Below are 27141 nucleotides of genomic sequence, written 5' to 3'. Positions count from 1 at the left end.
TTACTATTTGTTACCCGTTACCAATTACCTTATCACAAAACTATCTGTTACCGATAATTTCAGTGCTTGCAGAAAATACCTTGCTGAAAACCGCTTATCATTTCCTTCTGCTCCTCGTTGGGTTCGGCACTCTTACTTATCAAAAAGGCTACGATAGATCCCCTACACTTGTGGGTCATCAAGACACTTTTCTGGCGCCGTTGCCGGGGAGTGAAGCGCCTTTGGTAGGTGGAATGTGGTAAGGAAAAATTTATATAGTGTGCTGAAATTTACTATCACTTGTTACTATGGAACATAATCCTTTGAGGGGCTTGTTTGGGGTATGTTCACCCCGACCAGTAGAGCAAAGAGTTGCTCCTTGACCCACTGAGCCTACTGAAAATATTTACTTTGAAATCCTTCGGGTATGATAGAGAAACTGCTAGCTAATCCTTTCACAGGTGACGGAACATTACATCCCGATTTGCACCTAATCTATGTGGATGAAGTTTGTGGATTATTTAAGCTTGCAAGTATGCCCGAGGATGTTATCAAGAAGAAGGTCTTCCCTTTATGTTTGAAGGGAGATGCATTGACATGGTGTAGGCTATCTGATGATATTGGATCATGGAACTACCAACGATTGAAATTGGAATTTCATCAGAAGTTTTATCCTATGCATCTGGTTCATCCTGAGCGTATTATATATATAATTTTTGGCCTCGCGAAGGAGAAAGCATCGCTCAAGCCTGGGGGAGGCTTAAATCAATGTTATGTCCATGCCCCAATCACGAGCTCTCAAAAGAAATGATTATTCAAAAAATTATGCTTGGCTTTCTCTCAGTAATCGCTCCATGGTCGATACTTCTTGTACTGGATCTTTTTTGATGAAGACTATTGAATTCAAATGGGATTTATTGGAAATAATTAAACGCAACTCTAAAGATTGGGACCTCGACGAAGGTAAGGAGTCAGGTATAACACCTAAGTTTGATTGTGTTAAATCTTTTATGGATACTGATGCTTTCCGTGAATTTAGCACTAAATATGGACTTGACTCTGAGATAGTAGCTTCTTTCTGTGAATCCTTCGCTACTCATGTTGATCTCCCTAAGGAGAAGTGGTTTAAATATAGTCCTCCCATTGAAGTAAAAGTAGTTGCACCTATTAAAGTTGAAGAAAAGACTATCACTTATAATGATCCTATTGTTCCTACTGCTTATATTGAGAAACCACCTTTCCCTGTTAGAATAAGGGATCATGCTAAAGCTTCAACTGTGGTTAACAAAAGTAATATTAAAGACACCTAAACCCCCTGAGAAAATTAAAGTTGAACCTAGTGTTGCTATGGTTAAAGATCTCTTGGCCGATAATATTGATGGGCATGTTATTTACTTCTATAATGAAGCTGCTAGAATTGCTAGACCCGATACTAAAAATAAACATAGACCTGTTGTAGGCATGCCTGTTATTTCTGTTAAAATATGAGATCATTGATATCATGGCTTATGTGATATGGTGCTAGTTCAAGTGCAATACCTAATTCCTTATACAAAGAAATTATGCATGATATTGCACCTACTGAGATAGAGGAGATTGATGTTACAATTAAGCTTGCCAATAGAGACACTATTTCACCCGTTGGGATTGTTAGAGATTTTGAAGTCTTGTGTGGGAAAGTAAAATATCCTGCTGATTTTCTTGTTCTTGGTTCCCCACAAGATGACTCTTGTCCCATTATATTTGGTATACCGTTCTTGAATACTGTTAATGCTAAGATAGAAAGGTAATTGGATTGTCCAAATTGAAGAGCACTTTGAGTTTGCTCCTTCTCTACTAGGTTTGAAATCTATCTAGTTAAAGGTTGTAGCTAATAAAGATACTATTTTGTCAAAAGAAGGGCTTGTGATTTGGAAGGAGAATTTTGCACAAAAACCTTTGGAGGGTGCTCCTTCACTCTCTGTTAAAATCCCAGTAAGTTGGTTCAATTTTATTGTGCATCTTCTAATGACACCAGACAAGTTTAAATGGACTCTCAATATGCTCAAATATCCTTTATGGGAATTACTTGCTGAAGTAGAAATCACTGATGATTCTTTTCTCTTTCACATTCCTGACAAATGTTTAGCTACTAAGGCTCCTATTTGCCAACAGATCATGGTTGAGTCACAGCAACAGGACACAAACAAGGAAAATGCTGGTGATTCTTCCAACCAGCAGGACTTGGACTCTTTGGCCCTCCTTCAACCTTTTGGGACCGGAAACTCCAAATAAAGAAGGGGAGGAAAGACACCTCTAGTAGAAACAGAGGTAAGAAGGAGTGATAAAATTAAAAAAGATAATGCTGGTTTTAAAAGGGGTTCTTGCTCTAATAATAAGTGTCTGCCATGTAATGCTGCCCCCAATTGCTTAGAAATCAGTGGTTAAAAATATCACAACCTCATTTTGCAAGGTGGATGATTAGGACATGGAGGGAAAGATCTCTAAGAAGCCCAAGAGGAAGGTGGGAGAGGACTTGGCTGGGATACTCCCATCCAATGAGGACAGGCAGGACTCCCCATGTGTTTAGGTGATCAAACACTATGCTTTTGTAGTGGTGAGAGAGGGATTTAAAGTGTTGGCATGTATCCCTGTTCCTTTTGGCTGTACCTGCAATTTATGGGCCCTATGGACTAGTTATGCTAGTTCCCGTTCTATTGTCAGTGCACTTTGCTACATTAATGCCCTCTGGGAAGTTATCTCTTTTACTATCCTGTGGATGTTGTGGTTGTTGTATCTGCTGATTTTGCTTGCTATGCTATCCTTTTTGTTATTCATTCTTTGGTACTGGCCAAGTGATGGTGCTTGGTCTCTGGTTTCACCTCTAAATTGTGTCCATAAATTATCAAAACAGAAGTTGGAATATTTTGAACTGGAACATCAGAGGGATTAACTCACCTGACATGTGGCTTGCTCTAGGGCAAAAAATTGAGGAAAGTGCCTGCACCATCCTTTGTCTTCAAGAAACCAAGAGGGAACATTTTGATGTTGCTTACATTAGGAACTTCTGTCCTAACAGGCTCAATAAATTTGCTTTTCTCCCTTCAATTGGTGCATCTGGAGGGCTTTTAATCACCTGGAATGGTTCCCTCTTTGAGGGAGAGGTCATCTTCCAAAATAGATTCTCTCTCTCTCAATCAGTTTCACTAGTCTTTTGTCTAATCAATCTTGGATCCTAACCAACATCTATGGGCCTTGTGAACAAGCAGACAAAAATTGAATTTATCAATTGGTTTTCAAACATTCACATGCCACTGGACACTAGTTGGATCCTAGTTGGAGATTTCAACTTTATTAGAGCCCCTTCCAACAGAAACAAACTTGGTGAGGATGTTAATGAAATGCTGCTCTTTAATGATGCCATCAGTAATCTTGGTTTAATTGAGCTTCCACTTCATGGCAGAAAATACAGCTGGAGTAATATGTAACAGAGCCCTTTGTTGAAAAAACTGGACTGGTTCTTTACCTCTGCTTCATGGATGACTGTTTTTCCTGATACAATTGCTATGCCTCTTTCCAGGCCTATATCAGATCATCTTCCATGTGTCATCAAAATTGGAACTGCTATTCCCAAGGCCAAGGTTTTTAGATTTGAAAATTATTGGTTAAAGCACTCTGACTTTAAAGAGGTAGTCTCTGCAGCCTGGAGTATACCTGTGGGTAATCTTGATGCAGCAAAAAGCTTGAATGCCAAATTCAAAAACCTGAGAAGGTCTCTCAAACTTTGGGCCAAAATATGTCTTGCCTTAAAGCTAAAATTGTAGCAATTAATGAGGTTATTTTCTTGTTTGATTTTTTTGAGGAATTCAGAGACCTAGGTGATTTGGAATGGAACTGCAGGGTGAGTCTAAAAGAGCATTTGCTCATTTTGCTCAAAAACCAAAAGATCTACTAGAAGCAGAGAGGAAAGATCAAGGGTGTCAAATTTGGTGATGAAAACACAAAATTGTTTCATATAAAGGCATCTATCAACTACATGCATAATCACATTGCAATGCTAAAAAATGAGGATCAAGTGGAAATAACAGACCATGAAGGAAAAGAAGCTCTTCTGTGGAATGCTTTCAGGAATAGATTAGGGCAATCTCAGTAAACCACAATGCACTTTGATTTAAATTCACTACTGCAGCATCAAGCTAGTCATTCAGACTTTGAGCAACTGGAAATTCCCTTCACTGAGGAGAAATCAATGATGTAGTCAAACACTTGCCATCAGACAAGTCTCCTGGGCCTGATGGTTTTAACAATGAGTTCTTTAAAAGCTGTTGGGACATTATAAAGCCTGATGTCACTAGACTGGTTCATGAGTTCTATGAAGGGCAAATTTCACTAGAGAGTATCAACACCTCTTTCATCACTTTAGTTCCCAAGGGGACCACTCCAACTACTGCAAATGATTTTAGACCTATTTCTTTGCTAAACTGTTGTCTCAAGCTCATCACTAAATTGCTAGCAAACAGGTTGCAAAAAGTGATCCTCAAAATGGTTGATATTAATCAGTATGGTTTCCTAAAGGAGAGAGCTATCCATGACTGTCTTGGCTAGGCCTATGAGTACTTGCATCAATGCCACAAGTCCAGGGAGGAAATTATTGTGCTGAAATTAGACTTTGAAAAGGCTTTTGACCTCATTGAACACTCCACAATCATTGATATCCTCAAAGCAAAGGGATTTGGAGAGAGATGGATTGGCTAGATTAAAATGCTAGTTACATCAGCCTCATCACAAGTGCTTCTCAATGGCATTCCTGGAAAAAAGTTCTACTGTCTCAGAGGAGTAAGGCAAGGGGACCCTCTCTCTCCCCTCCTTTTTGTGCTTGCTGCTGACCTCCTACAGTCAATCATGAATAGAGCTATGAACCTGGGTCTTCTTACACCTCCTTTGCAAGTGCAGTCATGTTCAAATTTTCCCATAGTGCAGTATGCAGATGATACTTTGATTCTCATGCAAGCTGATGCCACACAACTCCACTGTCTTAAAGCTCTTCTACACACTTTTGCAGATGCTACTGGTTTAAAGGTCAACTACAACAAATCAAACCTCATACCAATCAATGTGAGTGATGATAAAATGGAAATTTTGACTGGTACTCTGAACTGCAAGAAGGGATCATTCCCTTTCACTTACCTGGGCATGCCTCTAGGGACCTTAAAACCAACAGTGGAACAATGTTTGCCTTTAGTGAGCAGAATTGCCAAAAAAACTAGTGGGTCTGTCTTCTTTTATGACTCTTGCTGGCAGGTTGCTTCTGGTCAAGTCAGTACTAAATTCTCTTACTATATATTTCGTGGACTGCCTTGATGTGCCTGTAACCATCAAAAAGCAGGTTAACAAATACTTGAGGCATTGTCTTTGGAGGGGACCAGATTTGGAGGACCACAGGCCTGCTATGATAGCATGGTCCACTGTTTGTAGACCCAAAAATCAGGGTGGCCTTGGAGTGATGAACATCTTTGTGCAAAATCAAGCTCTTCTGCTCAAAAACCTTCACAAATTTTATAATAGGGAAAATATCCCATGGGTTAACCTCACTTGGGAGGCTTACTATGACAATGGCATCCAGCCAGGGCAAAAATGGGAAGGATCTTTCTGGTGGAAGTGTAATTTGAGGCTCACTGACAGCTATAAATCCATGGCAAGATGCACAATTGGTGATGGTAAATCTTCTCTGTTTTGGTCTGACCTCTAGCACTCTGCTTGTCTGAATCAACTTTTTCCTCATCTTTACTCCTTTGTAAAAGATCAAAACATTTCAGTGCAAAGGGTACTTCAGTTTGAATACTTGGAAGACTTATTTCACCTGCCACTTACTGAGGAAGCTTTTATGGAATTTGAGCTGATGGAGGAGGTTTGTGACACTTTAAGAGGATCTGCCTTTAGAGAGCACCTAGACTCATGGAGTTATATGTGGGGAACTAATACTTTTTCTGTGGCCAAAGCTTACAAAATTTTGATAGGAGTCAAAATTGTTTCAGCATAGTTCAACTGGATTTGGAAGAGTTCTTGCCAGCCAAAACACAAGGTCTTCTTTTGGAGGCTTCTACATGACAGACTTAATACCAGGAATTTGCTAAGGAGGAAAACTTTTCATCTAGACAACTACAATTGTGCTACCCTCCGCTGTCAGCAACAAGAAACTTTACAACACCTATTTTGGACTTGTCCTTTTGCTTCTGCCTGTTGGGAGATCCTTTGCCCCAACAGACAAAGAAATCTAACCATCATGGAAGCTCTTCCAGACTTAAAGGGTAATCTACATCAACCTTTTTATATGGAGATCATTATCATTGCTTCATGGGCCATTTGGATTATAGGAATGATAAGATATTCAAAAACATCCTCACCAGCATTGACATATGGAAGTTCATCTTCCTCTCAAAACTCCACCTGCTCAAATTCAGAATCAAGGAGAAGTTTGCATCCTCTTTCTTTTCCTGGTTGGACAGTCTTGTCCTGTAATTTATTGTTTTTTCTATTTTTGGTCTAGTTGGTCTACTTTTTTGTTTCTTTTGGGCTTATCTCAAGCCTTGTATGTCTGTACTCTATTTATTTATTGATATAAAAATTATAGTGGGGTTTTTCCCTACTGTGTATAGTCAAAAAATATATGCTAAGGTTGACTGCAATAAGGATATTTTTCTATGGGTTTAGGGGATATGTCTCATGAGTTTAATTTTGCTAAATTTCGTAGACAACCCCATGATAAAGAATTGCCTAGTAAAGATGAAATTATTGGTCTTGCCTCTATTGCCATGCCTCCTAGTGATCCTTTAGAACAATATTTGCTAGACCATGAAAATGATATGTTTATGAATGAAAGAAGGGAAATAGGTGAAGTATTCTTTAAACAAGGACCTATTTTGAAACACAACCTGCCTATCAAAATTCTAGGGGATCCTCCTCGACCCAAGGGTGATCCCGTGTTTGAGCTTAAACCTTTACCTGATACTCTCAAATATGCTTATCTTGATGAGGAAGAGATATATCCTGTTATTATTAGTGCTAACCTTTCAGAGCATGAAGAAAAGAAATTATTGAAAACTCTGAAGAAGCACCGTGCTGCTATTGGATATACTCTTGATGATCTTAAGGGCATTAGTCCCACTTTATGCCGGCACAAAATAAAATTGGAGAAGGATGCTAAACCGGTTGTTGATCACCAATGACGGTTAAATCCTAAGATGAAAGAAGTGGTAAGAAAAGAAATACTAAAGCTTCTGGAGGCAGGTATATTTTATCCCGTTGCGGATAGTCAGTGGGTAAGTCCTGTCCATTGTGTCCCTAAGAAGGGGGGTATTACTGTTGTTCGTAATGATAAAGATGAATTGATCCCATAAAGAATTGTCACAGGTTATCAAATGGTAATTGATTTTCGCAAATTAAATAAAGCTACTAAAAAGGATCATTACCCTTTACCTTTTATTGATGAAATTCTAGAAATATTGTCCAAACACACACATTTTTGCTTTCTAGATGGTTATTCTGGTTTCTCTCAAATAACTGTGTCAAAAGAGGATCAAGAAAATACAACTTTTACTTGCCCTTTCAGTACCTTTATTTATAGACGTATGCCTTTTGGTTTATGCAATGCACCTGCTACCTTCCAAAGATGTATGACTTCTATATTCTCTGACTTTTGTGAAAAGATTGTTGAGGTTTTCATGGATGATTTCTCCGTTTACGGAACTTCTTTTGATGATTTCTTAAGCAACCTTGATCGAGTTTTGCAGAGATGTGAAGAAACTAATCTTGTCTTGAATTGGGAGAAGTGCCACTTTGTGCTTAATGAAGGTATTGTCTTCGGGCATAAAATTTCTGAAAGAGGAATTGAAGTTGATAAAGCTAAAGTTGATGCTATTGAAAAGATGTCGTGTCCCAAGGACATTAAAGGTATAAGAAGTTTCCTTGGTAATGCCGTTTTTTATAGGAGGTTCATTAAGGACTTTTCTAAAATTTCTCGGCCTCTGACTAATCTCTTACAAAAAGATGCCCCTTTTGTCTTTGATGATGATTGTGTAGAAGCATTTGAAATACTTAAGAAAGCTTTGGTTTCTGCACCTATTGTTCAACCTCTTGATTGGAATTTACCATTTGAAATTATGTGTGATGCTAGTGATTATGCTGTAGGGGCTGTTCTAGGACAAAGAGTTGATAAGAAATTAAATGTTATTCAATATGCTAGTAAAACTCTAGACAGTGCCCAAATAAATTATGCTACTACTGAAAAAGAATTTTTAGCAGTTGTATTTGCTTGTGATAAGTTCAGACCTTATATTGTTGATTCTAAAGTAACTGTTCACACTAATCATGCTGCTATTAAATATCTTATGGAAAAGATAGATGCTAAACCTAGACTTATTAGATGGGTTCTATTGCTTCAAGAATTTGATTTGCATATTATTGATAGAAAGGGAGCTGAGAACCCCGTTGCAGACAATTTGTCTAGGTTAGACAATGTTATTGATGACCCACTACCTATTGATGATAGCTTTCCTGATGAACAATTAGCTGTCATAAATGCTTCTCGTACTGCTCCGTTGTATGCTGATTATGCTAATTATATTGTTGCTAAGTTTATACCACCTAGTTTCACATACCAGCAAAAGAAAAAGTTCTTCTATGATTTAAGACATTACTTTTGGGATGACCCACATCTTTATAAAGGAGTAGATGGTGTTATTAGACGTTGTGTACCTGAGCATGAACAGGAACAAATCCTACGCAAGTGTCACTCCGAGGCTTATGGAGGACACCATGCTGGAGACAGAACTGCACATAAGGTATTGCAATCCAGTTTTTATTGGCCTACTCTCTTCAAAGATGCCCGTAAGTTTGTCTTGTCTTGTGATGAATGTCAAAGAATTGATAATATTAGTAGACGTCAAGAAATGCCTATGAATTGTTCACTTATTATTGAACCATTTGATGTTTGGGACTTTGATTATATGGGACCGTTTCCTTCCTCTAATGGGTTTACACATCTTTTAGTTGCTGTTGATTACATTACTAAGTGGGTAGAAGCTCTCCCAACTAGTAGTGCTGATCATAACACCTCTATTAAGATGCTTAAAGAAGTTATTTTTCCAAGGTTTGGAGTCCCTAGATACTTAATGACTGACGGTGGTTCACATTTCATTCATGGTGCTTTTCGTAAAATGCTTACTAAGTATGATGTTAATTATAGAATTGCATCTCCATATCATCAACAGTCTAGTGCTCAAGTAGAACTGAGCAATAGAGAGATGAAATTAATTTTGCAAAAGACTGTTAATATATCTAGAAATAATTGGTCCAATAAACTTGATGATGCATTATGGGCCTATAGAACTGCATACAAAAATCCGATGGGTATGTCTCCATATAAAATGGTTTATGGTAAAGCATGTCACTTAACTCTTGAATTAGAACATAAGGCATATTGGGCCATTAAAGAGCTCAACTATGACTTCAAACTTGCCGGTGATAAGAGGCTTTTTGACATTAGCTCACTTGATGAATGGAGAACCCAGGCCTAGGAGAATGCCAAACTGTTTAAAGAAAAAGTTAAAAGATGGCATGATAAAAGGATACAAAAACGTGAGTTTAATGTAGGTGATTATGTATTGTTGTACAACTCTCGTTTAAGATTTTTTTTGCAGGAAAACTCCTCTCTAAATGGGAAGGTCATTACATAATCGAGGAGGTCTATCATTCTGGTGCCAGAAAAATCAAAAACTTCGAAGGCACAAATCCGAGGGTGGTGAACGGTCAAAGAATCAAACATTATACACTACAAAAAAATACACTTCCGTGATGATACATGTTTGTCACAGTAGGTCACGTTTTTTGTCATGCATGTACATCCATGACGATTTTATGACAAAATCAAGATAGTCATACCTGTGCTGTCGTAGAAGTGTTCCATGACATTACCAAAATTATCATCACGGAAGTGTCCACTTCCATGACGATAAATCGCGCGTCACAGAAATGCTTTCATCAAGGGTGACCGACACGTGGCATCCACCGTAACGGAACACCGTTAAGCTATCGGGTCAGGTTTTGGATCCGATAACCCGTTAACAGCCCCGACCAATGGGGATTTTCCACGTGTAAATCATCATTGGCTGGAGGAAACACGTGTCGGCTCATCGTTGGGACAGATGTCATCCACTCATTGGATAGAAGGCGCCTATGATACGTCGACACGTGGCACGACCCAACAGAGGCCCATTCCGGTGAAAAGGCCAGCCCGTTTGACTTGGTCAAAAGGTGGCGGGCCGGCCATGGAAAGCCTGTTAACGGCTTGTTCGCATATAGCCCATTTACAGCCTGCTAACCCAAGGCCCGTTACGCCCTATCCGAATTAGGCCAAGTAGCGTCATCTGGGCCATCCAATATGATTCCAGCCCGTTTTCACTTCTGGCCCATGTATGGCCCATGACGTCTTTCGGACCATATGAGGCCCTATGTAACTCTTGGCCTATTAACGGCCCGTGGTGAAACTGGCCCGTAATGAACAGTGTATCACTTTACACCCATTAACGGCCCGTGGTGAAACTGGCCCGTAATGAACAGTGTATCACTTTATACCCACTAACGACCCGTTATTCCGTTGGGCCGTTTCCAGCCCATGTTATCTTTTGGCCTTCTCAGAGCCCATTTATTCTTGGGCTCATTTACAGCATTTGTTTACTTACCGCCCATTACTATCATTTTCTGCTTGTGGACCAAATTCAGCTCGTGGTTACAGTTGGCCCGTTTGTGGTCTGTTAATATGTTGGGCCGTTTTCATAGCATCATCAAATTCGGCCTATTAACGATGGCCCGTTATGGTCGGCCCATGAACGGACAATTCCAACTCTAGCCCGTTTACGACCATAATGCGGCCTGTTATTGGCCCATGTTTGGCCAATCGATCATACGACCCGTATAAGGCCCATTTATGATACGGCCGGTAGAAGGCCCATTTATGATACGGCTGGTAGAAGGCCCATTGTTTCTACGGCCCGTAGAAGGCCCATTGTTTCTACGGCCCATAGAAGGCCTACTGTTTCTACGGCCCGTAGAAGGCCCACTGCTTCTACGGCCCGTAGGAGGCCCACTGTCACTGTAGTAAATATTTATCCCATGGTTATTGTGGCCTAGTTTTAAAAAATAGGTTATTGTAGCCACTAGAAAACCGTGGAAAAAGAACTGCACTGACTACAAGCAAAACAAATAAACAAGACAGCAAGGAAATAAATAAGCAAGCAACTTATGCTAGGCTATCACGGCTATTACACATATTACATCCACTGGGCATCAAAGTTCGCCACCAGTGCAAATATAGGGAACAAAGCAGCATATAAACGCCGCAGCAAAACAAGTCCAGAACTGAAACCACTTCAGAAGAGTTCAAGAAACAATATCCTGGGTACCCATAATGCTGGCAAGATGCTTAGCAAGCTTATTAACTTTCTCTTGTTTGGCGCTTAAATCCTCCAGCGCTTGTTGTTGCACAAGAAAGTACGCATCTGAATTCTGCAGGGACTTCCTCAGTCCTTCGGCTTCTTGCCGCAGCACAGCTGACTGATGCATTTCAGCTTGTAGCTGAGACTGAAGAAGCCGAAGTGATTCAGGTAGCGAGTTCGAAGAGCTTGTGCCAGCGGTACTGGCCAGTAACTAGAACACTACATCAACGCAGGACTATGGGGTTTTCTCACTGTCTACAAGATAGTTTTTATCACCTTTCTTGGAGACCAACAGGGTTGTCTCACTATCTTGAACCTTATCTGCATTACTTTCTCTACCATTGCATAGTGGGGTGCTCTTCTCCAATATTCTGTTTGTATACTATAAGAGAAACAAGCAAACACATCACAGGTTTAGCTTGTAGTATACAAAACTCATTTTGGTAAACCGGTTCAGTAGTAAGGTGGACAGGATAACAGCATGAAACAAACATATACCTATGTACTATGGTCACTGTATTGTCCATATCAATCTAGTTTATGTTCCCTAATCAAGATAGAGACACATTTCAACTCATATATTTTTAAGACACAACAGCATAGACAGAATATAAGTGTGAGAAACTACACAGCATTGGCAGCACTTGTAATGTGCATCACATGAGAACATAACTGTTTATACAACTTAAACTGAAATCAACATAGAGCAAGAAGTTAGAACAAAAATCCATTTAAAGAAATAGGTTTAAAACATACCTGTTGCGCCATTGGAGTTTCAATTGGATCCCTCAAATTCGAAAGTAGTTGGTATGAGTAAATACAGTGATGCAACAGCAAAGGAGTATGGACCATAGCTACAGAACCTGACCTAAGAACAGTTGCTCTTCTGCTTTAAACGTGGAGTTTGGGTTAGCTGTGGTGGTCTTCGTGTTTTGGGCACTGCAGTAGCTTTACAAACTGCTCGTGTGGGGGTACTCTGTGGTGGACATGGTGCTTTGTCAACTATAAGTGGGTTACTATCCGCTGGGGTTGTGGTTAGATGGGTTGTAGCTGGTTCTCTGCCCAACGGTGTAAGTGTGCAATCTGGAAGAGTCTCGATTATGTGCAACCATGGTTCTATCTGCATCGACGAGTAGCACTGTCTTTTGTGAAGAATGGGTTTTTGCTCCCTTAGATACTGCCATCACCCCCTCCAATTCAAATGGCTGATAAACAAGCAAAGAAATTGAACGTCCAGACATTGTATGATAGACAGATGTGGTAATTCACATATATGTTGTCTAACCAAACAGGACAGCATGACACAATTTCACATATATGATGCCTAACTAAACAGGATAGCATGACACAGTTTCAGATGTATGATAGATAACTTAACAGGATATAATGGCATAATTCAACATATGATGAGTACCTAAATAGGATGACATGACAAATTATATGATGTCCTGCTAAAATAGGTTGGGATGAAATAATTCACATACATGTTGTCTAAGTATACATGATGGCATGATATAATTGACATAATTGATTCATATACTAAGCAGCTAGCACTCGCATGTATGATCTCTAAACTAAGCAGATAGAATTCAATATTGTGCATATGATGTCTAAACTAAGCAATGCAAGACACCATATGCATCATATGAGAAATATAAACATTGCAACTTAGAGCATACACCTCAGGTGGGATATAGGACTGGTCATCTGTCTCTGAATCCTCCTCTGAGGAGCTCCCTGTAACTATCGAGATATATGCTTCAACAGGTACCATTGCCTGCTCTGAAGACCTTGTTTTCACTCCAGATTTTTCCATAACCGGCTCAAATTGCTGATACACATGAAGAGTAGTTCAATATACACAGATTGTCGACAAATGGAATACGTAATAAAAAAAGATGGCATGAGATAATTCACATATATGATGCCTGGCTCCATGGCGGTGCATAATTCACATATATGATAACTGGCTGAAAAACATGGCATTGCATAATTCACATATTTGATATAGAAAGAAAACAGGAGGCATTCACACAAAACATGTCTAATCTAAGCACACGGCATGGAAATGCAAGACACCATATGCATGATATGAGCAATATAACCCAGCCAAGTTAGAGCATGCACCTCGGGGGGGGGGGAATACGACTGGTCATCTCTCTCTGAATCCTCCTCTAAGGAGCTATCTGTAACCAGTAAGAAATCTGCATCGACAGGTAGCACTGACTGCTCAAAAGACCTTGTTTTCACTCCAGATTTTCCCATGACCGACTCAAATGGCTAATGCACAGGAAGAGTATGATAAAGAAACTAAACGGGTGGCATTCACACAAACGCGTGGTCAGCTCCTTCCGAATCTCCATCTGAATAGTTATCTTCCTCTAGAATACAATCTGGAAATGCAAGAGGGGGGGCACTTCGCCCACCATGGAGCGGCGTCTACATGACATTATATTCGCACACAACGGTCTTCTCTTTTTCTCTACACGTTCAGTACAATTGTGTACAATATCTGACATGCATAATAAAAAATAGATAGATTTTGTAAGGCCTAAGGGGTGCATGCAAAAATCAAGACTGGTGGTAGAAAACAAGTGGATGGATCCAAAACTAATGATAGCAGGTAGATTATAGCTTCAGTTTAAAAAGATAGACAATGGATCATCTATTGTTTGTTGCCCACCCAACATGAACCACATAGAAGACCCTAGATGAACCAGATAGTAGACAGATACTATTCATTGCTGGCTTGATATGAGACCCATGGGCAATTCAGAACTCAAGATTGAACGATAAAGTAGCATGTGATAATAACCGATGTATAACGTAAGCAAACACGAAAGACTGCGACCTCTCTTCCAGAACTGTGTAGTCCTCAGGTTCATCTGCTCAGTCGATGATGGTAATGCAATTGGCGTGGCTGCCGGCAACGGAGAAGATGATCTGAGGCGGCGAAAGGAAGTCTGCAGGGGGGATCTCTGCTGCAGTGAACACTTCTGTCAATGGTGCACCTCAGGTGGGGTGGATGACGGCACGGCAGGAGCAGGACATAACACACAGAGTTTTCTTTAACGCCTTTCTGAAAATGAAGTAAATCTGTAAGGGCTCCTTAGAATTGGAGGATTCTATAAACGCAGGGACAGGAAAAACACAGGAATAGGATAGGAATGCACGTGCAAAACAGAGCATTTGGAAACATATGATTTCAGTCAACCTGGGTCTTTGGCTCACATGAATTGGAAGAACAGAGGAATGGAGAAACAAAGTGATGCGACGAGTGTACAAACTCTTTGGCATAGCCTTGTGGACCTCAGCATCATTGGGTTGGATGTGGAGGATGGTGATGATGCTGGTGTGACTGTCGGAGGCGGGGAAGAAGATCTGAGGCCTCTGGAAACGGCACCAAGGGTACTGCTCCGCTGTGATTGACGGTTCTGTCGTTGGAGCAACTCCGCTAAGGTGTACGGCGACGAGGCTGAAGCATGACAAGACAGACAACATTAATCTGAAGTGGGACCCTAATATCATCTGCAATAGATGATGTAAAATACATCACCAAAAAGTGCTAGATGTAAAACGCATCAGTCGCGCCACGGCCGCTCCGACAGATGATGTAAGTACTGTTCACTCTGAACTTAACTGAAGAAAATGAACTACACAGGCTAAATTGAATTTTACTGTCGAAATTGATTGAACTAGTAACAGAGCATTGCAATAGATGTTTAGGGCGTTCGAGCACTAGTAGCAGAGAAGCAGTGATATAAATCAGCAGACGCTCTAGCAGGGAACGCACTAGCAGAGAGCAAGTCGTGCAGTAGCACCGCGAGCGAGTGCTAAAGCAGCAACTCCTGTAGCTGACGGAGGTCGTGCAACAGCAGCAACAGCGCAAGTGAGAGCAAGAGCAGAGCAGCAGCACGAACGAAAGCAGGAGCAGTGCAGCAGCGCAACCGACAGCAAGAACAGAGCCGCAGCGCGAGCGAGAGCCGGAGCAGCTGCAGCTAGTGCCGTTGTGGAAGTCGCCGCCGAGGAAGCAACGACATGGGGGAGAGACGCCGTGGATGATGTGGCCGGCGACGGCACTGTCGATGGAGACACGCCATGTCTGCTCGGTATCGAGCACCTCCATCCCCGTGAGATCGAATAAAAGGTAAAATGTAGCGGTGAGTGCAGAACCTCCTTGGTGGCGCCGATTTGGCCTCGGCTTCATCGGAGGAATTGGTGAGGGTGCTGCGGTTCCGGTGGGGCGGGTCAAGACGGCATTGTGGGGATTGAGGTGGCGCGATAGACGAGGCAAACATTGGGGCAACTCCTTGGAGGTGGAGGACGGGGCGGTTGATCTGGCGGGACAACGAGATCGACAACGGATCCTCATCCGGTGCGGTGGATGAGGGACGGCGAGCCATTGCGGTGGATGACGTAGTCGGGGAAGAGTCTCCGGCTGGGCGGCGGTCGGGAGGCCGACGGAGGAGCATGGGGTTTCGCGGGTTTTGGCGGCCTCGGTGTACGAATGGGGGGGCAAAGGGGGATGGGGGGAGCCAAGCTTAGGGACATGCTTGTCCAAAATGTAGGGTAAGTTACCAGCGTACCCCCACAGGTTTTGACACCGCGACGTGGAGCTTCATTTCCGGCTGAGGGGTAGAAGGCGGATTTCGCGTGTCCGGGCTGCGGGAGCGATTTCGGATGAGGAGGGAGTTCTCGCGCGCGTCCAAATTCCGGGATAACAAGGCGCGGCGCGGGTTGAAGGAGCGGGAGTTTCAAAGCAAGTGAGACAAAAGATACTCGAGCTTGAAAATTTCAGGATAACAAGGTGCGGATTCCTTGTTCGGCAGAACAAACTTAACGTGTAAAAAAAATTCGTACAAGACACAAGAGAGTCATGTCCCCGTTTACTATATTGCTATAGATGCCGTTGAAAAAACTACAAGAAAAATTTTAAAAAATCGGGAGAATAAGATTACCCTGCACAGTACCAAATCGATTCGCACTTCCCTCAACAACAACAAAAAACAAATCAATTCCCTCCAAAGAAAGAGTAATGTCCCTTTTTATATGATTACAGATGCCATGATCTCGAATTTCAATTTTTTAATCCACGTTATGTTGAATTCGAATATACCGTTAGGTAACCTTGCGGTTTATAATTGATGTAGTCGTACATTTTGATATTCCATCATATATGAACATTTTACTCCACCATGTGAACATATATATTATCGTTCTACCATATGGACTAAATTTGAATCAATTTTCCTTATTTGAATACGATTGTTGTCAAGTTATACAATAATTTAAATATTATCTTGATAAAAAAACATACATATAGCAGTAATCATATTTCACTATGAACTACATGTACCATACGCTCTCCAATTCAAATATTTGTATCCATTTTATGTTGAATTCAAATCATAGTACATTATTGGTCTAGGTAGCGAGATGTTTGGGATAATCTAAACCCTATTTTCATACGTATAATTTTTGGCTGAATTGGGACAAGTTTTGGTATAAGCCTCTTGCAAAACCGGAGATTCTCTCAACAAGCCTCGTGGTTCCGAGAGGGAACGTGTCACCTTTGTGTGCGAAACGATATACGCTGCCTCCCCTCTGATTTTATTTACAGAGGCAACATAGAACTATATGAGTGCCCTGTTAAATTTTGGAATTATTTCAGGTTCATTTGGCCTTTTATACATTAATTGAGTTTTTAGACATTTAATGTGCATAATCTAAATATGAATTGCATGCACATGCTCCGGTGCACCAAAGTGGGTTGAAAAATCACATGTGTGTCCTTGGTTGAATTTCTAGGTCCCATGGAAGAAATGAGAATGAAATTCAAACATATGGGCATCATGACTCGGCCAAGAACATCGAGAAACTTTGATTTTAAATTCATGTAAATCCAAAACTCGCCTGGAAATCATGAAACTTGGCATGGTGTCATGTCATGGCACTAACATGTTGTGGTAAAAAATTGGGCCGATTTGGAAGCTCGTGGTTCTAAGAGGGAACGTGCCACCTTTGAGTGTGAAACGATATACGCTGCCCCCCTTGAGTTTCTTAACAAAGGCAACATAGAACTATATTAGTGCCCTATTCAATTTTGGAATTATTCCGGGTTCGTTTGTCATTTTTTATACATTAATTGAATTTCTGGTCATTTAATGTGCATAAGTCAAATTTGAACTACAAGCACATGCTCTCGTGCACCAAAGTTGGTTGAAAATCACATTTATGTCCTCGGGTGAATTTCTAGGTCCCATGCAAGAAATGAGAATAAAATTAAAACATCTGGGCATCGTGGCTCAGCCGAGAACATTGAGAAACTTGGTTTTAAAATTCTTGTAAATCCAAAACATGTCTGAAAATCATGAAACTTGGCATGGATGTCATGTCATGGTACTACCATGTTGGGGTAAAAAAATTGGCCGAATAGGAACAGATTTTGGTATAAGCTTCTTGCAAACCGAAGCTTCTCTCAAGAAGGCTCGTGGTTCTCAGAGGGAACGTGCCACCTTTGAGTGTGAAACGATATATGTTGTCCCCCTTGAGTTTATTTGAAAGGCAACATAGAACTACATGAGTGCCCTGTTAAATTTTGGAATTATTCCGGCTTCGTTTGGCCTTATTTACACATTAATTGAGTTTTTGGTCATTTAATGTGCATAATTCAAATTTGAACTACAAGCACATGCTCCCGTGCACCAAAGTTGGTTGAAAAATCACATTTGTGTCCTCGGGTGAATTTCTACTCCCTCCTTCCATCTATATAGGTCCTTATGCGTTTTTCGAGGCTAACTTTGACCAAACGTTAGAGCAATAATATATGACATGCAACTTACACAAAGCATACCTTCAAATTTGTATGTCAAAGGAGCTTCCAATAATATAATTTTCATAGTATACATCTCATGTGCTATTAATCTTGTCAATAGTCAAAGGTTGACTTGAAAAACACATTAGGCCCTATATGGATGGAAGGAGGGAGTAGGTCCCATGCAAAAAATGCGAATAGAATTCAAACATCTGGGCATTGTGGCTCGGTCGAGAACATTGAGAAACTTGGTTTTAAAATCATGAATCTTGGCATGGTGTCATGTCATGGTAGTACCATGCCGTGGTAAAAAATTGGCCAAATAGGAACAAATTTTGGTATAAGCTTCTTGCAAATCGGAGCTTCTCTCAAGAAGGCTCGTGGTTCTGGGAGGGAACGTGTCACCTTTGTGTGCATAATTCAAATTTGAAATACAAGAACATGTTCCAGTGCACCAAAGTTGGGTGAAAAATCACATGTGTGTCCTCGGGTAAATTTCTAGGTTCCATGCAACAAATGGGAATGAAATTCAAAATTCTGGGCGTCGTGGCTGGGTTAGAAACATTGAGAAACTCAGTTTTTTAATTCCTGTAAATCCAAAACACGCATGAAAATAATGAAACTTGGCTTGGTGCCATGACATGGCACCAACATGCTGTGGTAAATTTGCAGTCCGATTTGCGAAGGTGCACACATTAACAATCAACAAAGTCATTTTGGAACAAGTGCTGTCACGTTACAATCGGAAACACAAGTATTATTGAAACCGTGTCCGTTCTACTTACTAGTACCATTTACGTGCTGCCACGCGTCCCCATTTTCTATTAGCTAGGAGGCGCCGTGCAGGGTAGCTATTTGAGTACGAGAGGCGTGCGATCAGACCCCTGCGCGTGCTTATCGGGAGGAGAGCCCTTTGACCTCAATCTGCCGTCCACGGATTGAGCTTGGGTGCCTTAAAGGCACCTACCTTTAGGTCTATGACAGGTAGGGCAGCCACCTGTTTGGCCCACCTGTCATAGGCCCAAAGGCAGTTGCCTTAAGGCACCGAAGCAGCGTCTGCCGTCCACCTCTCTCCCAAGGTCTCCATTAATAGAGCCCGAGCCTCTATTTAATGGCGTGGTTATGTCTCACTCGACTGAGATTTAAGAGAGAAAAAAGAAAATCTGAAAGCACGGATCTTGATGTAAGATCTGACTGACCTATATAGCATCTACTGCGACTTATAGCAAGACTGATGAATATATAAGGACGATTAAATTTTTTTTGATCAAAGAAGGGCTTGCCCCTTCTGATTTTCATTACTGAAAACCACCACAATTCACAAGAAGTTCAGCACAACTCCAGCCTAACATGAAGGACTAAAAGCTACCAGATTGAAATCACAACATCCCAAGAGGTCAACAAAGGCCAAACATCCGTGCTAGAACCCAACATTTCACAACCGACGACACAATCCACATCCTAAACCGATTATTACATCAAAAGAAACCAGGAAACTAGTCTCCGCGGCGAGCGGCGATGAGCTCTTTCGTGTCCTCAAGATGCTTCTTGAGAACATCTATGGATTCCTCCACCAGCCTTTGGCGCTCGTTGCGGAGCATGTCATTCTCGTCCATAAGTTTCTTGACGATGACGCCGGTCCTCTTCAACAAGGCACTGGTCTCCTCCTGCTGGTCTCCACTTCGGACAATCTTCTCCCTCAGCAGGTCGCGCTCGGCCCAGAGCCTCTCATTGCCCTCCCTTAGTTGTCGGATGACACCGGTAGCCTGTTCAAATGAGGATATCATGTCGTCCTGCAACCTCGCCGAGCCGGAGATCTGATCCATCTGGCTATGGACGATCGCATGCATGCGCCTGTAATAGTCGTTGCCTGCCAGCGAGAAATTTTCCCAGGCCGCCGCGGCGCGGCGAGACATCTCTGTTGCATTCGTGACGTGGCGGGACATCTCTGCTGCTTCCGCGGCGCGGCCGGACCAGTCGCTGCATCGACGGCACGGCGGGACCTCCGTGCTGCTTCAGCCGCGCGGCAGGACCTCTGTGCTGCTACTTCCGCGCGGTGGGACATGTCGGCTGCTCTCGCAGCAAGGCGGGACATCTCTCGTGCTTCCGCTTCCATGCTCGCCTCTCCCTGGTGTCAATCTCTCGACCTAGAACTCACGCTGGCCATGGCAGACGCAAGGGAAGGATGCTGAATGATTTGTTTGTTTTTGTGGATGAGGAGTTGAGGAGGAATGTGCAGTCATCTTGGCATACTAGTATTTATAACCGAGTACTAATACACCCCTAAGTGGGAAACCGTTTAGGTTGTGATCGGTGTGAACAGGTTTGCAATTCAATATACTCCCCTTTTGTAAGGCCCCGCTTTGGAAAGGTGCATGCATGCAACCATTTCATTGGTTGCATTGAAAGCCATTGTTGTTGGTGCCATGGCTGAAAAAATAATATACTTCATGCGTGCTTTTTCATTGGCTGCATGCATGTGAGAGAGTGCATTGGGAGTGAAATGAAAGAATTATTGTGAGCAAATTACTATGTGTCTTGGTCTAAGAGAAATTGTCTTTAGGCCTAATAAACCCGGACGGAGGGAGTAGCGTGGTACTAATACGCTCCTAAGTCGGAAACCGTTTAGCTTGTGATCGGCGTGAACAGGTTTGCAATTCAATATAGCGTGGTACTAATATGCTCCTAAGTGGGAAACCATTTAGGTTGTGATCGGTGTGAACAGGTTTGCAATTCAATATAGCGTGGAGTAATTTGCAATTCAAATTTTAGTTTTTCCATTTTATAAGGCTCAATTTGGTTGTTCCCCAACACATGTTCAGATTCCAAGGTGCATTAAATCATTGCATGCAAGTATTAAGAGAAAATTGACCAATGCATGTACTTTACGCATGCATTGCAATTAATGCATTGATAAACATAATTTTTTGAGAAAAACAAGAGCATTAATTAGGTGCTTTTGCAAACTACAAAAAATATTCCACCACTCACCATCTTGGTTGGTGAGATTTTTGAATTAAGCCCTATAAACCGGAAAGGAGGGAGTACTGCTGTGTACGTGCAATAACTGGCACCTTTGTATACATATCTTACGGTTAATGGGGCGTTCGACAGGAATAGCCGCGTGGCGAGCTCTAGGCTAGTATTTTTTTTCAGACGCATTAAACCTATCTCTCGGGACTTCTCGCACGCACCATCGTGTCACCCACAAAAACTTGTACTCTGAGTTTACTAGTACGTTATATAGGAAGAGAAGACGTGCACGCACGCACTCATCCTCTCACATACGCGTCTGTTTTTTCTCGAAAAGGAGGATGATGTCCCCCGGCCTCTGCATCTGGGAGTCACACATGCATCTGTAGCTACGAATTGTAGTGTTCTCAACCATCCGATTGGATCTATCATGGATGTACCTATATACTATAACATGTCTAGATACATCTATATTTTGACAAATGGAAGGCATGTATTGTGGAATAGAGGGAGTGCTTGTCATCAAAATGGATAAAAAGGGACGTATCTAGAACTAAAATACGTCTACATACATCTCCTTTTATCCATTTTGATGACAAGTAGTACTTCTTACCCAAAGGAACTTTATATCCCACAGACACAAAAATATTCGTTTGACTGTTGGAAATTACTGATCTGATGTCGAAGTAATTGCTGCATCGCCACCAAAACCCACCATTTCGTAAGCTAAAGAAGACCAAGGTAATCCCTATATTAGCATATTACTAAGATAAACAGAAGGCACTGTAGAAACATTTAGGATGTGAGCTTGTCAATTTGAATGTGGAGGGACACAAGCTTAGCCCCGGCCAGCAGCTTGGGCGGAACTGTCAAGAAGGTCAGCTCCTGCACGATGACGTCGCCGGGATCCTTGTTGCTTGTTACCTCCATTTCCACCTTGACGGCGTCGGTCGTGCCTTTGGGCTCCCCCGGCGGGCCGTTCGCCCACAGCTTGGCCACGTAGTGCGGCAGTGGGCACGCCCCCGCTCTAATGTAGATGACCGACACGGCGATAGGCGCGCCGATGTCGAGCACGCCGCCGACCAAGAAAAATGTGCGGCGGTCCTCCTCCGTGAACAGCAAGAGCCATGGCTCCGACAGTGGCACTTGCAGCTGGAGCACCTTGCCGTACTGGATCCTGTGCACGGGCATGGGATGCGCGGTGCTGATGTGGTGGTAGAGCGCCGGTGGCGGGCCTTCGTAGCCGCAGACGGGCACGGGGAATTTGCAGGGCGCGAGCGGACACACGCTCTGGTGATCGGTGAGCTTGTGGTAAGTGACGTAGAGCCCACAGCCTTCGTGCGGGCACTCCACCCTCACCGCCGAAAGGATGGAGTCCACCGCCGTGTTCCGCACGTCGAAGCCACCGCCACGCTCGCACTTCTGGCACTGCCGCTGGTTCCCGGGGCGCTCGACGCGGTAGTCCGTGCAGGCCAGGTGCCCTCCCTTGCACTGCAGAAAACAATCGAACAGCACATCAATCAAGAAACCTGCACCTTGCTCAATCAGCCGAACGGACGAGGTGTATTCGAACCTCATACACTGGAGGTGTCAAGGGGTGGAGGCACAAGGGGCAGTGGAGCAGAGGTCCATCGAGACCTTAGAGAGTTCCATCGTCAGGTCCTATTCGGTCTGCATGATCTCGCCCTCCTTGTGCACAACCATCTCTCGACTTGGGCCGGGGTATTACAAAGCTTTACCGTCACATATTTTATACTACTTCAAGGTGCATTAGCTTTGTCTGAAATCAAAGTTTGCTAAGTTTGACCAAATTTATATTAAAAAATATTAACATCTATAACATCTAATAAATATAATATGAAAATACATTTCGAGATGGATCTTATAATAAATATGTTGTTATGTGAATGTTAATAATTTTTTGTATAAATTTGGTCAAAGTTGGATGAGATTGACTTCAGACAAACCTAATATGTAGAGTAAAAAGGACCAGATGTAGTATCAAAAGGAGAGTCGCGGCATGCATGCATGCATTGTAATTAATGCATCGGTAAATGCAAATTATTGAAATATATCGGGTGAAGTGCTTTGATGTGTCGCATCAACTCGTACATCAACGAGAAGTTTGATTATCCTCTCCCTCGCAGACTTAACTGCACCTACCTTTCGCTGTATGACAGGTTGGCCACACACCTGTCAGGCCCACCTGTCATACACGCAAAGGCAGGAGTGTCCCTCCCTCGCCCATGAGCGTGGTGGCTGGCAAGACTAGGAGAAGCTTTCGCTACACGCTCTCCCTCCCACACACGGTGGACATGCAGCAGTTCAATTGGTGTCAGATGGCCAGAAGCGTACTATGGCAGTTTCATGTGTAGAGTAGTCTAGGATAGCGTGTACCGTGCCTGTAAGCTTAAAATCGTTGGGGTCGGCTCCATGCTATGTGGCCATCTCGAAGTTTAAAAAAAAATAGTCTTCTTGCCCTACCTGACACCCTGGTGATTGTAGTTTGCACGCTCATCTGGTCAAGACAGGAATATATATTTTAATTTGTTTTTTCGAAAAGGGGGGACTCCCCGGCCTCTGCATCTGAATGATTCATACGGCCACATATATTTTAATTTGTGGTGGGTCAATGTTAGAGGTTGCAGCAAATATATTGTACACTGCGGGTCTTTCAGCCAAGTTTAGAGGCAAGCATGTGGGGCCAGTGCTATGATGTGTCGGGTCAACTCGTACAACGAGGAGAAGCTTGATTTTACTACACGCCTTCTCCCTCACCCATGCGCGCGGTTGCTCGCAAACGAGGATAGGCTTTTGCTTAGTAGTACTTCTACAACAAGCTATCCATCCCACTCGCGGTGGACGGACATGCAGCAGTGGATTCGACACTGTAGAAGCAGTAGTAGTAACATCATTGTTCGTCTTCTCGAAGAGGCGAAGAGCCAAGCGCAAACCGAACGTTGCAGTTGCGAACATTGGAGCACGCATATAGCCAGGCTCTTGCATGAGACAAAATTGCTATGTAAGCCCACTATTGTACTAGTACGTACAACTACTTGCTAGTATAGCCCCACCACTCCAATCCATCTACTCCCAAATCTCTGTGCAACACTGCTCACTCCAATCCAAGACCAAGTGACCAGAAGCCACAAGCACCTATGGAGGCGATGGACGCGAGCGGCAGTCGGCTGTGCCAACTCATCCAAGGCGCCGGCCTGCGGCCCCGCACCGCGCAGCGTTTTCAGACGGTGCTGGCGACCGCAGGCATCGTTCACGCGGTCATCGCTGCCCAGGGAGGAAACCCACAGCTGCCCGAGGGGCCCGATCCTCTGCCCGTGCCATTCTCTCCAACACAGCATCGGCTCGGGAGGTCCTCCGACCCTTCTTCCTCCCTGCCGTATTGTCCGCAGATCTGACCTGCCGCCGCCGACATCCCGGCGACCCTCAGGTATAACTTCTTCGAAAGCGGACTTGCTCTGCTGCCCCAGCTCCCCACGTGTCTGCATGTGCATCTTTTTCTACTCCCATTAGCTCTTCCAAAGCCACCTAAATTTTTAGTATTATTAGAGGTAAAGCTACTTCATGCATTCGAATCTAGGGCTTTGTTCAAATAACGAAGAAAGGGGGGAAAGTTGTAGCATGAATCTAGGACTTGATTCAAAAAGGAAATAATATGGTGAAAGTAGTAGAGACCGGATACCCAACCGGTCTCTTGGTTGAAAAGGGAAATAATGGGAAAACACAGTACAAATTGGATAAGGAACAAATCTATTATTGGTTGAAAAAAGGATAGAAAGTGGTGGCTGGTGGACAAGTCAACAGAGTATGTCCAGGATTATATTTGCTGCCATCACATAGTAAAAGGTCTCCAGGATTAGATTTGCTGCCCTCACATAGTAAAAGGTCTCAGGATTAGATTTGCTGCCCTCACATAGTAAAAGGTCTCCAGGATTAGATTTGCTGCCTTCACATAGTAAAATGTCTCCAGAATTAGATTTGCTGCCCTCACATAGTAAAAGGTCTCCAGGATTAGATTTGCTGCCCTCACATAGTACAAGGTGTCCAGGATTAGGTTTGCTACCCTCACATAGCATGAACAAACTCGGCATCACCACTTTATGCCTCCTTGTAGGTACATTGTGCTGATGCGCCCACTATCGCATGTCCTTATACCAACCTTTTGCTATTGTTAATGTAAGGGCGCATGTAAAATGAAGCGATCACACTGTTACCTTAGGGACATGTCTAACCAGTGTTATTGTTAATCTAATGCCTCCAGTGATAAGATGCAATTAAACTGTGTTACAAATGGCACTCCCGCTATTTTCCCCAGTATGATAAGTCAGTTGCTCCTTTACGCTGCTGAGTGTCCTGGTGTCCCCACGGTCTCATGCCCTTAAACCAACTCTTTAGCTGCTGTTGATTTACTGTGTCTGGTAAACAAGCAATGCCACCATTAAAGTAATCCCATATTTGAGGAATCTCATTGTTGATCGTAATGCTTCTGGTAACATGAAGCATTGTTGACGTTTTAAAATTTCTACTGTCCTTGCGTGATTGCCATGAACATAATTAAGATGCTTCTTTTCATTTTGTATATGTTTCGTATATTCTTATTGACTAGCAACTGTTTACTTTCTATCTTTTTGTGCAGATAGGGATATCCATTTCACCTTGTTGCTATTGTGACCTTTTGGTGAACTGCACAAAACACTTTTTTTGGAATGAGTGGCTTGTGCAGTTCAACTAAAATGTCACGTGGGCAACATCTCTCAATTTTGGTGGAATTGCACAAAATGGTGATTGGAGTTTCCAAAATCTCCATCAAGTTCTGCTGGTAATCTCGTGCAACATTTTATTAGCCTTTGCAAGATGGAGCCGTCACTGTCACCACAATGGCACTTTATTTTAGTGGAACTGCACAAAAGGATAAGAAAATTATAGTTGCACCTTACATGAGCCGGACAGCCAACCTTAATGTTCCTCAATTTTAGTGCAACTATTAAAGAAGAACCTGCCAGCTCATAAGAGCAATACTTCTTGCTAGCTGAATGATGCAATCTTTGCTTCATTTCAGGTGAACTGCAAAAAAAGGCGCATGAATTGAATCATGGAACTCCAGACAGACCTCATCCAAGTAGAGCTGGAGGTTGAGTTCAAGGAGGCCACTATTAAAGAGAAATCATGCTCTCCTGTCTCCTTGTTTGTGCTGTGCAAACATGCTGTGCAAATAGGAATACTCAACTACAGATGTTGTGACGGTCAAGAGCATTCGCCAAGTTCTTCGATTGTATGACATGGCTAGCTAAGATGGATTTAATCTCGATATTCACTTTATCAAAAGGCTCTAATGGGTTGGTTCTGAATCTTGCAAGCTGGGAATCAGTGAGTGGTGTAGGCATCTTTGTTGTACTTATTATTTGAATCTTATTTGTTGGTTCTGAATCTTGCAAGCAGGGAATCAATGAGATGTGTAGGCATCTTTGTTGTACTTATTATTTGGATCTTATTTGTTGGTTCTGAATCTTGCAAGCAGGGAATCAATGAGATGTGTAGGCATCTTTGTCGTACTTATTATTTGGATCTTATTTGTTGGTTCTGAATCTTGCAAGCTGGGAAACACGGCATGATGATGCAGAGGACAACAACCATAACAAACAGTTCAAACTTGGTAGTATTATCTTTGTGAAAGTGCGACAAATGTGCTGATCGTGTGTGTCCTGAGAATAATAATTCTAATTGTTGTGCATGTTGATCCTGTGGCACTGATAGAACGAGCGAATGCATTGATTGTTTTAAGTATAAATTTCTATTAAAGCTAATTAAATTTAAGTAAAGTTCCCCTTTGAGTTCGCCGTTCAGTCCTATGGCTGCACCAAGTTGAATGTGACGTACACCAACGAT

The sequence above is a fragment of the Triticum urartu genome, chromosome 2 (assembly GCF_003073215.2).
Source record: "Triticum urartu cultivar G1812 chromosome 2, Tu2.1, whole genome shotgun sequence".
Lineage (NCBI taxonomy): Eukaryota > Viridiplantae > Streptophyta > Magnoliopsida > Poales > Poaceae > Triticum > Triticum urartu.
This window is presented reverse-complemented; position numbering follows the sequence as displayed.